The sequence below is a fragment of the Pygocentrus nattereri genome, chromosome 23, assembly GCF_015220715.1.
Source record: "Pygocentrus nattereri isolate fPygNat1 chromosome 23, fPygNat1.pri, whole genome shotgun sequence".
Lineage (NCBI taxonomy): Eukaryota > Metazoa > Chordata > Actinopteri > Characiformes > Serrasalmidae > Pygocentrus > Pygocentrus nattereri.
In genome coordinates, this window is record NC_051233.1 from 1,867,345 (window position 1) to 1,879,844 (window position 12,500).

At 43.4% G+C, this 12,500-nt stretch overlaps 1 protein-coding gene across 5 annotated transcripts in view; it reads right to left on the reverse strand.

Moving 5' to 3' along the window:
* LOC108414409 (serine/threonine-protein kinase PAK 3) overlaps nt 1-11,916 on the reverse strand; it is a 77,092-nt gene extending 65,176 nt beyond the window's left edge. For all 5 annotated transcript variants that reach the window (XR_005129491.1, XM_037533298.1, XM_037533297.1 and 2 more), the window contains exon 1: nt 11,701-11,916. The gene's annotated coding sequence lies outside the window, so the exon portion shown is untranslated. The remainder of the gene's footprint in view (nt 1-11,700) is intronic.
* Nucleotides 11,917-12,500: the final 584 nt, after the last annotated feature.

A 12,500-nucleotide genomic window follows, 5' to 3' on the forward strand; every position in this document is an offset into this window, starting at 1 on the left:
GCGGCCTGTCAGCTGGAGCGGCAGTTCAGGGCTGAAACCGCTTCACTGGACTCAACTCCCACATCAGGCAGTTACCCAATACGTCTGAGGTGATGCTAACAGTGGTGTGGATGTGAACAGTACTGGACTAACAGTGCTGGACTAACAGTACTGGACTAACAGTACTGGACTAACAGTGCTGGACTAACAGTGCTCTGGATGTGAACAGTACTGGACTAACAGTACTGGACTAACAGTGCTGGACTAACAGTGCTCTGGATGTGAACAGTACTGGACTAACAGTACTGGACTAACAGTGCTGGACTAACAGTGCTCTGGATGTGAACAGTACTGGACTAACAGTACTGGACTAACAGTGTTGGACTAACAGTGCTCTGGATGTGAACAGTACTGGAATAACAGTACTGGACTAACAGTGCTGGACTAACAGTGCTCTGGATGTGAACAGTACTGGACTAACAGTGCTGGACTAAGTGCTGGACTAACAGTGCTCTGGATGTGAACAGTACTGGACTAACAGTGCTGGACTAACAGTGCTCTGGATGTGAACAGTACTGGACTAACAGTACTGGACTAACAGTGCTGGACTAACAGTGCTCTGGATGTGAACAGTACTGGACTAACAGTGCTCTGGATGTGAACAGTACTGGACTAACAGTGCTGGACTAACAGTACTGGACTAACAGTGCTGGACTAACAGTGCTGGACTAACAGTGCTCTGGATGTGAACAGTACTGGACTAACAGTACTGGACTAACAGTGCTGGACTAACAGTGCTGGACTAACAGTGCTCTGGATGTGAACAGTACTGGACTAACAGTGCTGGACTAACAGTGCTCTGGATGTGAACAGTACTGGACTAACAGTGCTGGACTAACAGTGCTGGACTAACAGTACTCTGGATGTGAACAGTACTGGACTAACAGTGCTGGACTAACAGTGCTCTGGATGTGAACAGTACTGGACTAACAGTGCTGGACTAACAGTGCTGGACTAACAGTGCTCTGGATGTGAACAGTACTGGACTAACAGTACTGGACTAACAGTGCTGGACTAACAGTGCTCTGGATGTGAACAGTACTGGACTAACAGTGCTGGACTAACAGTGCTCTGGATGTGAACAGTACTGGACTAACAGTGCTGGACTAACAGTGCTGGACTAACAGTGCTCTGGATGTGAACAGTACTGGACTAACAGTGCTGGACTAACAGTGCTCTGGATGTGAACAGTACTGGACTAACAGTGCTGGACTAACAGTGCTGGACTAACAGTGCTCTGGATGTGAACAGTACTGGACTAACAGTGCTGGACTAACAGTGCTCTGGATGTGAACAGTACTGGACTAACAGTACTGGACTAACAGTGCTGGACTAACAGTGCTCTGGATGTGAACAGTGCTGGACTAACAGTGCTGGACTAACAGTGGTGTGAATGTGAACAGCGGTCTCTTGTAATTCTTCTAGCACCGGTATAATGATTATAGCAAAACTCAGATCTGAGGATAAATTTAAACTGTCCACTGCTACAGGCTGTTCACTCGGTCCAGTACGCAGCAGTGTCAGCATGTACAAAGCAGTAGCTGTATTTCGGCTCTTTAATGACCTCCTAACTCAGAGGACCTGGCAACATTCGGCTGAAAAAATGTCTGAATGGCATAACGTATCAGCTTTGGAACATTTTTGTCTACCTCATGGCAAAATAGCAGCGATTTCTGAAAGCAGCCTCCATTGTTCTCCTAAAGAAAACCCACTTAGACTCAGAGCTGGACACAGACTGCAGGATTACAGCACGACTTCAGGGCTCTGTCGGACAGCACAGTGAAACTCTGGGGCCTCACATCATGATAGAGCTTCACCCATTCTGATCTCCACCACCCAAAATGGAGTTAAGCCCCGCACACACACACACACACACACACACACACACACACACCAGCTGCTAAAATGCTTCGCCTGTCACACACCCAAGAATCCTCCTTCCATTTGGAAAAATCCCCCCAAACCCTTCACACACACACTCCACTCCCATTCCAAACATCCAGCCACGGTCCAATAACACCCAAAAACGAAAACCTTCGAAAAGTAGAAAAAACGAAAAGCAGGAATTGGTAAATAATATAACAAAATAAATAGTTTAACACAGTGTAGTGTTAATAATTAAGTGTTAAAGCTGTAAACAGGGCGGTTCAGAGCAGTTTGGTGTGAAACTCTCTGTTCTAGATAAACTGACCAAGTCAGAGCTGCTCACAGTGGTGGTGATAGGAACCAGACGTCCCCCTCTAAAAGCTCCTCACAGAAAGTTCCTCCATGAACTGGTTCTGAATTCACTGCCTGATGACTGAGACGCTGTTTTATGAGAGTTTAGAGAACTTCAACTCCATTCATGGTGGAGGGAGACATGCAGGGCGCTGTGCGGCAAAATAGTCCCCAAAGAAAACTCATTATTCCAGATTTTCCACTGTTTTCCATCATCAACATTCCATATGAGCTCAGAAGACTCGTGTAGGTTCTCTGGTGGTTCTGGATGGTAAATAAAGTGTCTATATCTGTGTTGTAGTCATGGCGACGCCTGGTTCCCATCACCACCACTGTAAAGACGTCTGAGCCGTTTCACACTAAACCCCTCAAATAGGGCAGATTTTTTAAATTGTAGTGTACATTATAAACAAGTTTTAATAATAACTAATAAAAAACTAATTCTTGTTACTTTTTACTGTCTTCATGTTTATTTACGTGTATTTTAATGATATGTAGGGTTTTTACAAGCAAAGACACACTTATTACTGAGATGATTAAGCAGTAGAACCCGAGATGGAGTGTCTTATGGTGAAATAACATCCCGGCTGTGATCTGGTGGCCGTAGATCATCCCAGCCGTGATGTTATTGGTGGTAACTCCCTCCTCGAGTGCTCTACTGCTTTAATACAGCAGGTAAATAAATACAGTAAGAAATGAATAAACTGGCCGTGAACGCGGCGTTTAATATGTTTTGATGTTCAGCTCCTTCCTCCTAATTAGAGCTCCTTAACGAGCAGCTCGTTGCTACGTCAGAGTAACGAGCTCCGCCCACTCGCTGCTCAGCCGGCAGTTCGTTCTCCAGCTCCTTACACTAAATTCCCAAACTGTCGTCACCACTGAGCAGCTTTTCAGTCGGCAGCTGTGACAGAAGAACAGCTGAACAACCTGGAATCAGCCAGAAATGAACCCAACACCATTCGCCAGACGTGTCTGATCTTCAGAGTCGGACCAAATCAGACTGAGCCGTAAAACTGACCCAATATCAGGTTCAGCTCAGTTTGGTCAGTTTGTCCAGATCAGTATTGATGTTGTTTTGTTCCAGCCGGTCTGTAAAGCTTCTTACAGCCCATTTAGTTTGGCGAATGGTGTTCATTTCTCAGTGGAGTGATGCAGCGTTTGTGAAAAACCTGTGATGTTCTGGTGAAATAACAGCAGTTAGAACGCCTCTCAACCAATCAGCTCGCATGGCTGGAACTGACTGTTGTATAAATGGTGTTAAACAACTTGCTTAGGTGCCTAAGACGTCTGCACAGCATTGTAGAGTTATAAATATACATATGTATGAATTGTGTGGTGGATATAAGCTCTGGGCCAGACTACGGCCATTTACCAGCAATATCTCATCAGTGTAACACAAGACTCAGCATATCACAAATACTTTGTGATAACAAGTGTCTTAGGAAAAGGCCCACTGCTCATTTCAGACACATGGAGAAACGTCAGCCTCAATTCATCCAAGGATAAAAAGCAAAACGGTACCACTGAGGAAGGTACAGCTGATCTATAGGCAACACTGCACTATGATTCCTCTATAGGATCAGCCATTAAAGTGAAGCCTACAGAAGCTTCCACTCTGGATCTCATAACCACAGGGGGAACATCTCCACTTCTCCATCTGCTTTTACTATAATGCTAAAAACGCCCCTGTTCACCTCAGCACTCCTGACGTTGCTGTTGGAAGCTCTTTATCTGCCTCGATCTCACCGTTCAATTCACAGCAGGCACACAGGAACGGTGTAAACTCGAACATGTGGTCAATATCTCAACAATCAAGTAAAAGAGCAGAGAAAACACCGTGTTTAACAACCTGCGGTTTAAGGTGTGACGTGTCAGGATGACCTAAACACCTCTGGTACCATCAATCAGCCTGACCTGAGACGAAAACTGAGGCGCAAATCAAGTTTAAGGAACTACTTCGCCTAAAAAGCCAACACTGCTAAGAAGGAGTGAAAGAAATACAATATAAATGAGGTCACGCTAAGATTTCCTACTGTTTCTCCAAAAACAAACGAATGTAAAGGGGAATTCCACCCATTTTTCAAAATTTCGCAGAAGTTCAAAGAGGATTCTGGATTAAAATCTATTCATTTTCAGATTGATTCATGGTGGAGGGGTACGCTGGGAGGAAAAATAGTCCCTTAATATATGAGATTTTCCACTGTTTTCCATCATCAACGTTCCATATAAGCTCAGAAGACTCGTGTAGGTTCTCTGGTGGTTCTGGATGGTAAATAAAGTGTCTATATCTGTGCTGCAGTCATGGCGACGCCTGGTTCCCATCACCACCACTGTAAACAAATGAGCCTCTACAATCAAACCATTTCACGCCAATCCACCCTGAATGACTCTGAATGGCATCTCAACCACTGAACTACGCAGAACTGCTAAGAAATCAGGAGGATTCTCATTTAGAGCTGCACGTATTTATTGGTACTGGCAACATCTCACCAATAAAAACACAGATATTTCTAAGTTGATTGTATTATATAATAATTAACACACTTCTTAACGAGAGTGAAGGGATTTTTATGTTTATGTACAGTGAACACCTGCTGAGAGGAGCTGGTCATCACGCTGCCGTGCTCGTTTGGCTTGTTAGAGCGCTCACGCTAAATGACAGAGATAGATAAGAAGGAAGAAATGAAAGGAGAGCAAGAGAGAAAGGAAAGACAGGAGCAGAATGAAAGAGAAGGACAAGAGGGACGAGAGGAGTCAGAGCGAGAGACGGAGGATGTGGAAAATGAAAGGCTGGAGAGACGAGGAGACAGATGTAGTTCCAGCACATTAATGCAGAGTCACACTCCTCTTTTCATCCCTCCATCCCACAATCCTCCACTGCCCCAACTCCACCCCGGCATCCAGCACACACTTCCAGCCTCTTCATACACACACACACACACACACACACACACACACACACAAAATCACACACTCCGGAGGTGCGGTATTCATTTTCTCACATACAGACACACTTACACTGTAACTAGGCTTGTATCCCTATATACAAGGAGTGTGTGTGTGTGTGTGTGTGTGTGTGTGTGTGTGTGTGTGTGTGTGTGTGTGTGTGTGTGTGTGTTGGGGGAGGTGATTCAGCCTCAAGGTGTGTATTGACTAGACAGCGCTATCACACCCTCCCCCATCGCTGTAACTGACCCCCTTCCCCATCCATCAGTCTTATGGCAGCTTTCCACGTAGCAGAACCACAGTACCACTATACTCCAGCACAGATACCACATCAGTATCAGTATTTGTATTTAAGTGCCAGTATCAGCACTTAAAAACCATATCAGTACCAGCACCAAAACTAAATATTATATGAGTACCAGCACCAATACTGGTACCTAAATACCGTATCAGTACCAGCACCAAAACTAAATATTATATGAGTACCAGCACCAATACTGGTACCTAAATACCGTATCAGTACCAGCACTAATACTGGTACCTAAATACCGTATCAGTACCAGCACCAATACTGGTACCTAAATACCGTATCAGTACCTGCACCAATACTGGTACCTAAATACCGTATCAGTACCAGCACCAATACTGGCACCTAAATACCGTATCAGTACCAGCACCAATACTGGCACCTAAATACCGTATCAGTACCAGCGCTAACAACAGCAAATAAATGCTGTTTCAGTACCGAAACACATGCTGGAATTTCGATACCAAATCAGTACTACCTCTAATACTGGCACTTGAATACCATATCAGTACCAGTGCCGATAACAGCAATAAAATACTATATGATACTGATTTTGGCACCAAAATACCATATCAGTCCACTGATACCGATTCTAACACCATATCCATCTCAGTGCAGAGACCAATACTAGCACAGAAATATATCAGCACTGGTGCCAGTATATCAACATTGGCAGTTAAATAGCGCATGTGTACTGGCGCAGAGACCAATATCGACACTTAAATAACATATCAGTACCATTGCCGACACCAGCACCTAATTCCCCACACTGATATTGATTCTGGCACCTAAATGCCATATCAGTACTAGTGCATATCACAATGCTGGCACATCAGTTCTGATGCCAATATCAATATTGGCAGTTAAATACCATATCAGTACTGGTGCAGAGACCAATACTAGCATGTATATATACAGCATTTAGCAGACGCTCTCATACCACTATATACCCACTACACTACACCAACCACTATATACCCACTACACTACACCAACCACTATATACCCACTACACTACACCAACCGCTATATACCCACTACACTATACCAACCACTATATACCCACTACACTATACCAACCACTATATACCCACTACACTACACCAACCTCTATATACCCACTACATTACACCAACCACTATATACCCACTACACTACACCAACCACTATATACCCACTACACTACACCAACCGCTATATACCCACTACACTACACCAACCGCTATATACCCACTACACTATACCAACCACTATATACCCACTACACTATACCAACCACTATATACCCACTACACTACACCAACCACTATATACCCACTACACTACACCAACCGTTATATACCCACTACACTACACCAACCGCTATATACCCACTACACTATACCAACCGCTATATACCCACTACACTATACCAACCACTATATACCCACTACACTACACCAACCACGATATACCCACTACACTACACCAACCACAATATACCCACTACACTACACCAACTGCTATATATCCACTACACTACACCAACCACTATATACCCACTACACTACACCAACCACTATATACCCACTACACTACACCAACCACTATATACCCACTACACTATACCAACCACTATATACCCACTACACTACACTAACCACTATATACCCACTACACTACACCAACCGCTATATACCCACTACACTATACCAACCACTATATACCCACTACACTACACCAACCACGATATACCCACTACACTACACCAACGACTATATACCCACTACACTACACCAACCGTTATATACCCACTACACTACACCAACCGCTATATACCCACTACACTATACCAACCGCTATATACCCACTACACTACACCAACCACGATATACCCACTACACTACACCAACCACGATATACCCACTACACTACACCAACTGCTATATACCCACTACACTACACCAACCACTATATACCCACTACACTACACCGACCGCTATATACCCACTACACTACACCGACCGCTATATACCCACTACACTAACCCGACCATGATATACCCACTACACTACACCAACCACGATATACCCACTACACTACACCAACCACGATATACCCACTACACTACACCAACCACGATATACCCACTACACCAACCACTATATACCCACTACACTACACCAACCACTATATACCCACTACACTACACCAACCGCTACATACCCAGTACACTACACCAACCACTATATACCCACTACACTACACCAACCGCTACATACCCAGTACACTATACCAACCAGTACTGCATAAATATCATATCAGTCCTAGCATTGATACCAATACTGGCACTCAAATACATATCAGTACCAGTGTCAATGCTGGCACTTCAATACCAAATTAGTACCTTCTCCAACACCAGAAGTGCCATTCAATTCCATACTGGTACCAGTGCCAATACCAGCAGATAAATACTATATCAGTCCCCTGGCACCTAAATACCAGTCCCAGTGCAGACACAAGTACTGGCACAGAAATACCATATCAGTTCCAATGCTAATATCAATACTGGCAGTTAAATACCATATCAATACTGGCACTGAGACCAATACTAGCACTTAAGTACCATATCAGCCCAAGCACAGATGCCGATACTAGCATGTAACAGAGCACATATTGACACTTACATACCATAATCAGTACCAGCACCAATACTGACCGACACTGGCACTTAAATACCATAATCAGTACCAGCACCAATACTGACACTTAAATACCATAATCAGTACCAGCTCCAATACTGACACTTAAATACCATAATCAGTACCAGCTCCAATACTGACACTTAAATACCATAATCAGTACCAGCACCAATACTGACACTTAAATACCATAATCAGTACCAGCTCCAATACTGACACTTAAATACCATAATCAGTACCAGCTCCAATACTGACACTTAAATACCATAATCAGTACCAGCACCAATACTGACACTTAAATACCATAATCAGTACCAGCTCCAATACTGACACTTAAATACCATAATCAGTACCAGCTCCAATACTGACACTTAAATACCATAATCAGTACCAGCTCCAATACTGACACTAAAATACCATAATCAGTACCAGCTCCAATACTGACACTTAAATACCATAATCAGTACCAGCTCCAATACTGACAGTTAAATACCATAATCAGTACCAGCTCCAATACTGACACTTAAATACCATAATCAGTACCAGCTCCAATACTGACACTAAAATACCATAATCAGTACCAGCTCCAATACTGACACTTAAATACCATAATCAGTACCAGCTCCAATACTGACAGTTAAATACCATAATCAGTACCAGCTCCAATACTGACACTTAAATACCATAATCAGTACCAGCTCCAATACTGACAGTTAAATACCATAATCAGTACCAGCTCCAATACTGACAGTTAAATACCATAATCAGTACCAGCTCCAATACTGACACTAAAATACCATAATCAGTACCAGCTCCAATACTGACACTTAAATACCATAATCAGTACCAGCTCCAATACTGACACTAAAATACCATAATCAGTACCAGCTGCAATACTGACACTTAAATACCATAATCAGTACCAGCTCCAATACTGACAGTTAAATACCATAATCAGTACCATCTCCAATACTGACACTTAAATACCATAATCAGTACCAGCTCCAATACTGACAGTTAAATACCATAATCAGTACCAGCTCCAATACTGACACTAAAATACCATAATCAGTACCAGCTCCAATACTGACACTTAAATACCATAATCAGTACCAGCTCCAATACTGACAGTTAAATACCATAATCAGTACCAGCTCCAATACTGACAGTTAAATACCATAATCAGTACCAGCTCCAATACTGACACTAAAATACCATAATCAGTACCAGCTCCAATACTGACACTTAAATACCATAATCAGTACCAGCTCCAATACTGACACTAAAATACCATAATCAGTACCAGCTGCAATACTGACACTTAAATACCATAATCAGTACCAGCTCCAATACTGACAGTTAAATACCATAATCAGTACCATCTCCAATACTGACACTTAAATACCATAATCAGTACCAGCTCCAATACTGACAGTTAAATACCATAATCAGTACCAGCTCCAATACTGACACTTAAATACCATAATCAGTACCAGCTCCAATACTGACACTAAAATACCATAATCAGTACCAGCTCCAATACTGACACTTAAATACCATAATCAGTACCAGCTCCAATACTGACAGTTAAATACCATAATCAGTACCAGCTCCAATACTGACACTTAAATACCATAATCAGTACCAGCTCCAATACTGACACTAAAATACCATAATCAGTACCAGCTCCAATACTGACACTTAAATACCATAATCAGTACCAGCTCCAATACTGACAGTTAAATACCATAATCAGTACCAGCTCCAATACTGACACTTAAATACCATAATCAGTACCAGCTGCAATACTGACACTTAAATACCATAATCAGTACCAGCTCCAATACTGACAGTTAAATACCATAATCAGTACCATCTCCAATACTGACACTTAAATACCATAATCAGTACCAGCTCCAATACTGACACTTAAATACCATAATCAGTACCAGCTCCAATACTGACACTTAAATACCATAATCAGTACCAGCTCCAATACTGACACTTAAATACCATAATCAGTACCAGCTCCAATACTGACACAGAAATACCATAATCAGTACCAGCTCCAATACTGACACTAAAATACCATAATCAGTACCAGCTCCAATACTGACACTTAAATACCATAATCAGTACCAGCTCCAATACTGACACTTAAATACCATAATCAGTACCAGCTCCAATACTGACACTTAAATACCATAATCAGTACCAGCTCCAATACTGACACTAAAATACCATAATCAGTACCAGCTCCAATACTGACACTTAAATACCATAATCAGTACCAGCTCCAATACTGACACTTAAATACCATAATCAGTACCAGCTCCAATACTGACACAGAAATACCATAATCAGTACCAGCTCCAATACTGACACTAAAATACCATAATCAGTACCAGCTCCAATACTGACACTTAAATACCATAATCAGTACCAGCTCCAATACTGACAGTTAAATACCATAATCAGTACCAGCTCCAATACTGACACTTAAATACCATAATCAGTACCAGCTCCAATACTGACACTTAAATAAGTTTTCTTTTTGTCTGTCCCTCTCTTTCTATCTCTCTTCCTCTCTCCTTTCTCCTCACCCTTTTCTTTCTCTCTTCCTTCTCTCTCTCTCGCTCTACTCCCCCCTACCTCATCTATCAATCCCTATCTCCCCCTTCTCTCTCTCTCTCTCTGCCATATGGAGTGTAGCACCTCTAAATGGACAGAAACCCCAGACAGCCTCGACTCTGACCATGCACGAGCGCTGCGCCTGCGCTAAGTTGACAGAGGAGGAAAAAAAAAATCAATCATCCCGTGAAAAAAAAGAAAATGCAGTGAAAGGCCTAAAGCTAGAGATGCGCTAGGCTAACAAAGAGCTAGCATCCCTCCATCCACCCGTCCATTTATCCATCTAATGATGCATCCATGCATCCCTCCATCCATCCAAGAGAAGGATGCTAAGAAAACAGCCATTCTGCTCTGCGACCCCCCCCCCCCAAAAAAAATAGCAGCTGCCTCTTTTTCCCACTGCAGCTGCCTCTATTCTCCTCCCATCAACAGAAGGGCTTTATGTATCTCTGGATGAGGAAGCCTCTTATTCGAATTCTCCGTTCCACCTTAAATGGTGCAGCAGTTACATTCTGGCGTGTAACTGCTGCACCATTTAAGGTGGAACGGAGAATTCGAACGAGAACCTGGCGAATAAGAAGCCTCGTCGCACCTAACGCATCAACACAGCTGCCCTCTCCTCCCTCCCTCCCTCTCTCCTTCTCTCTCTCTCTCTCATCCCCCCTTTTCTTCCCCAGCCGGGCCTACCTAACGCCACGAATAATAAAAAAACAACAAAAATAAAACAGAAACCACAAACGCAACACCCCTGCTCTCCTCCTCTTCTCCTTCTATCCTTCCTTCTCTCCCTCCCTCCATCTCTCTCTCCTCTCTCTCTCCCTCCCTCCCTCCCTCCCCCCTCCTTCCCTCCTTCTCCTCCACATAAGAGCAGCGCCTTACCCGAAACATATCCTGACATTGTCTGCGCGCGCGCGTCTGATCCTCCGTGTGTGCCCTGCGCTCATCCTCGTGCCTGTAAACGCGTGGGAAACGTGTGCGTGTGCGTGTAGTCCTACAGCGGGCGGCCGCGCTCCATTCCCCGCTCAGAGCTCCGATCCCGACCCCCGCGAGCTTCGCTGGAGCTCCCTCAGCCTGCCTGCGCTCATCCTCCGCCTGCTCGCTGTTCCCTAGCGCGTGACGTCACGGCGCCCTCGGAGCCCCGTTGGCCGAGACGCGGCATGCTAATGAGGGCAGCTGCTGGAGGGGCCGGACCGGGAGGAGGCCTAGCAGGGCGATCTGCTGGTTCACAGGCTCGGAGAAGCAGCGGGGAGGGCCTGTTTAGGATTCCCGTGCGGTTCTGTGTAGTACAGAAGTCCAGGGAAGCCACGAGCTGCTATAATTTTCTAAATTGTTATCGTGAGAGAACGAGTTAATCATCTTGGGATCTTAAGATTACAACCTTGTTATCTTGAGATCACAAGACAATGAGTTTATTGTTTCAAGACAGCAACTTGCAATCTCAAGATAACAAGATAATAAAGACCATAAACAAGATCAAGATAAAGTTGTTGTCTTGAAATAACGAGTGATCTCAAGATAAAAGTTGTCTGGAAAGGTCATGAGCTCTTATTAACATTTTCAAAATTGTTATCTTGAAGCAACGAGTTTACTGTCTTGTGATCTCATGATAAGAACTTTATCTCGAGATATCAAGATAATTAACATGTTATTTCAAGATATAAAAATTGTTCTCTTGAGAT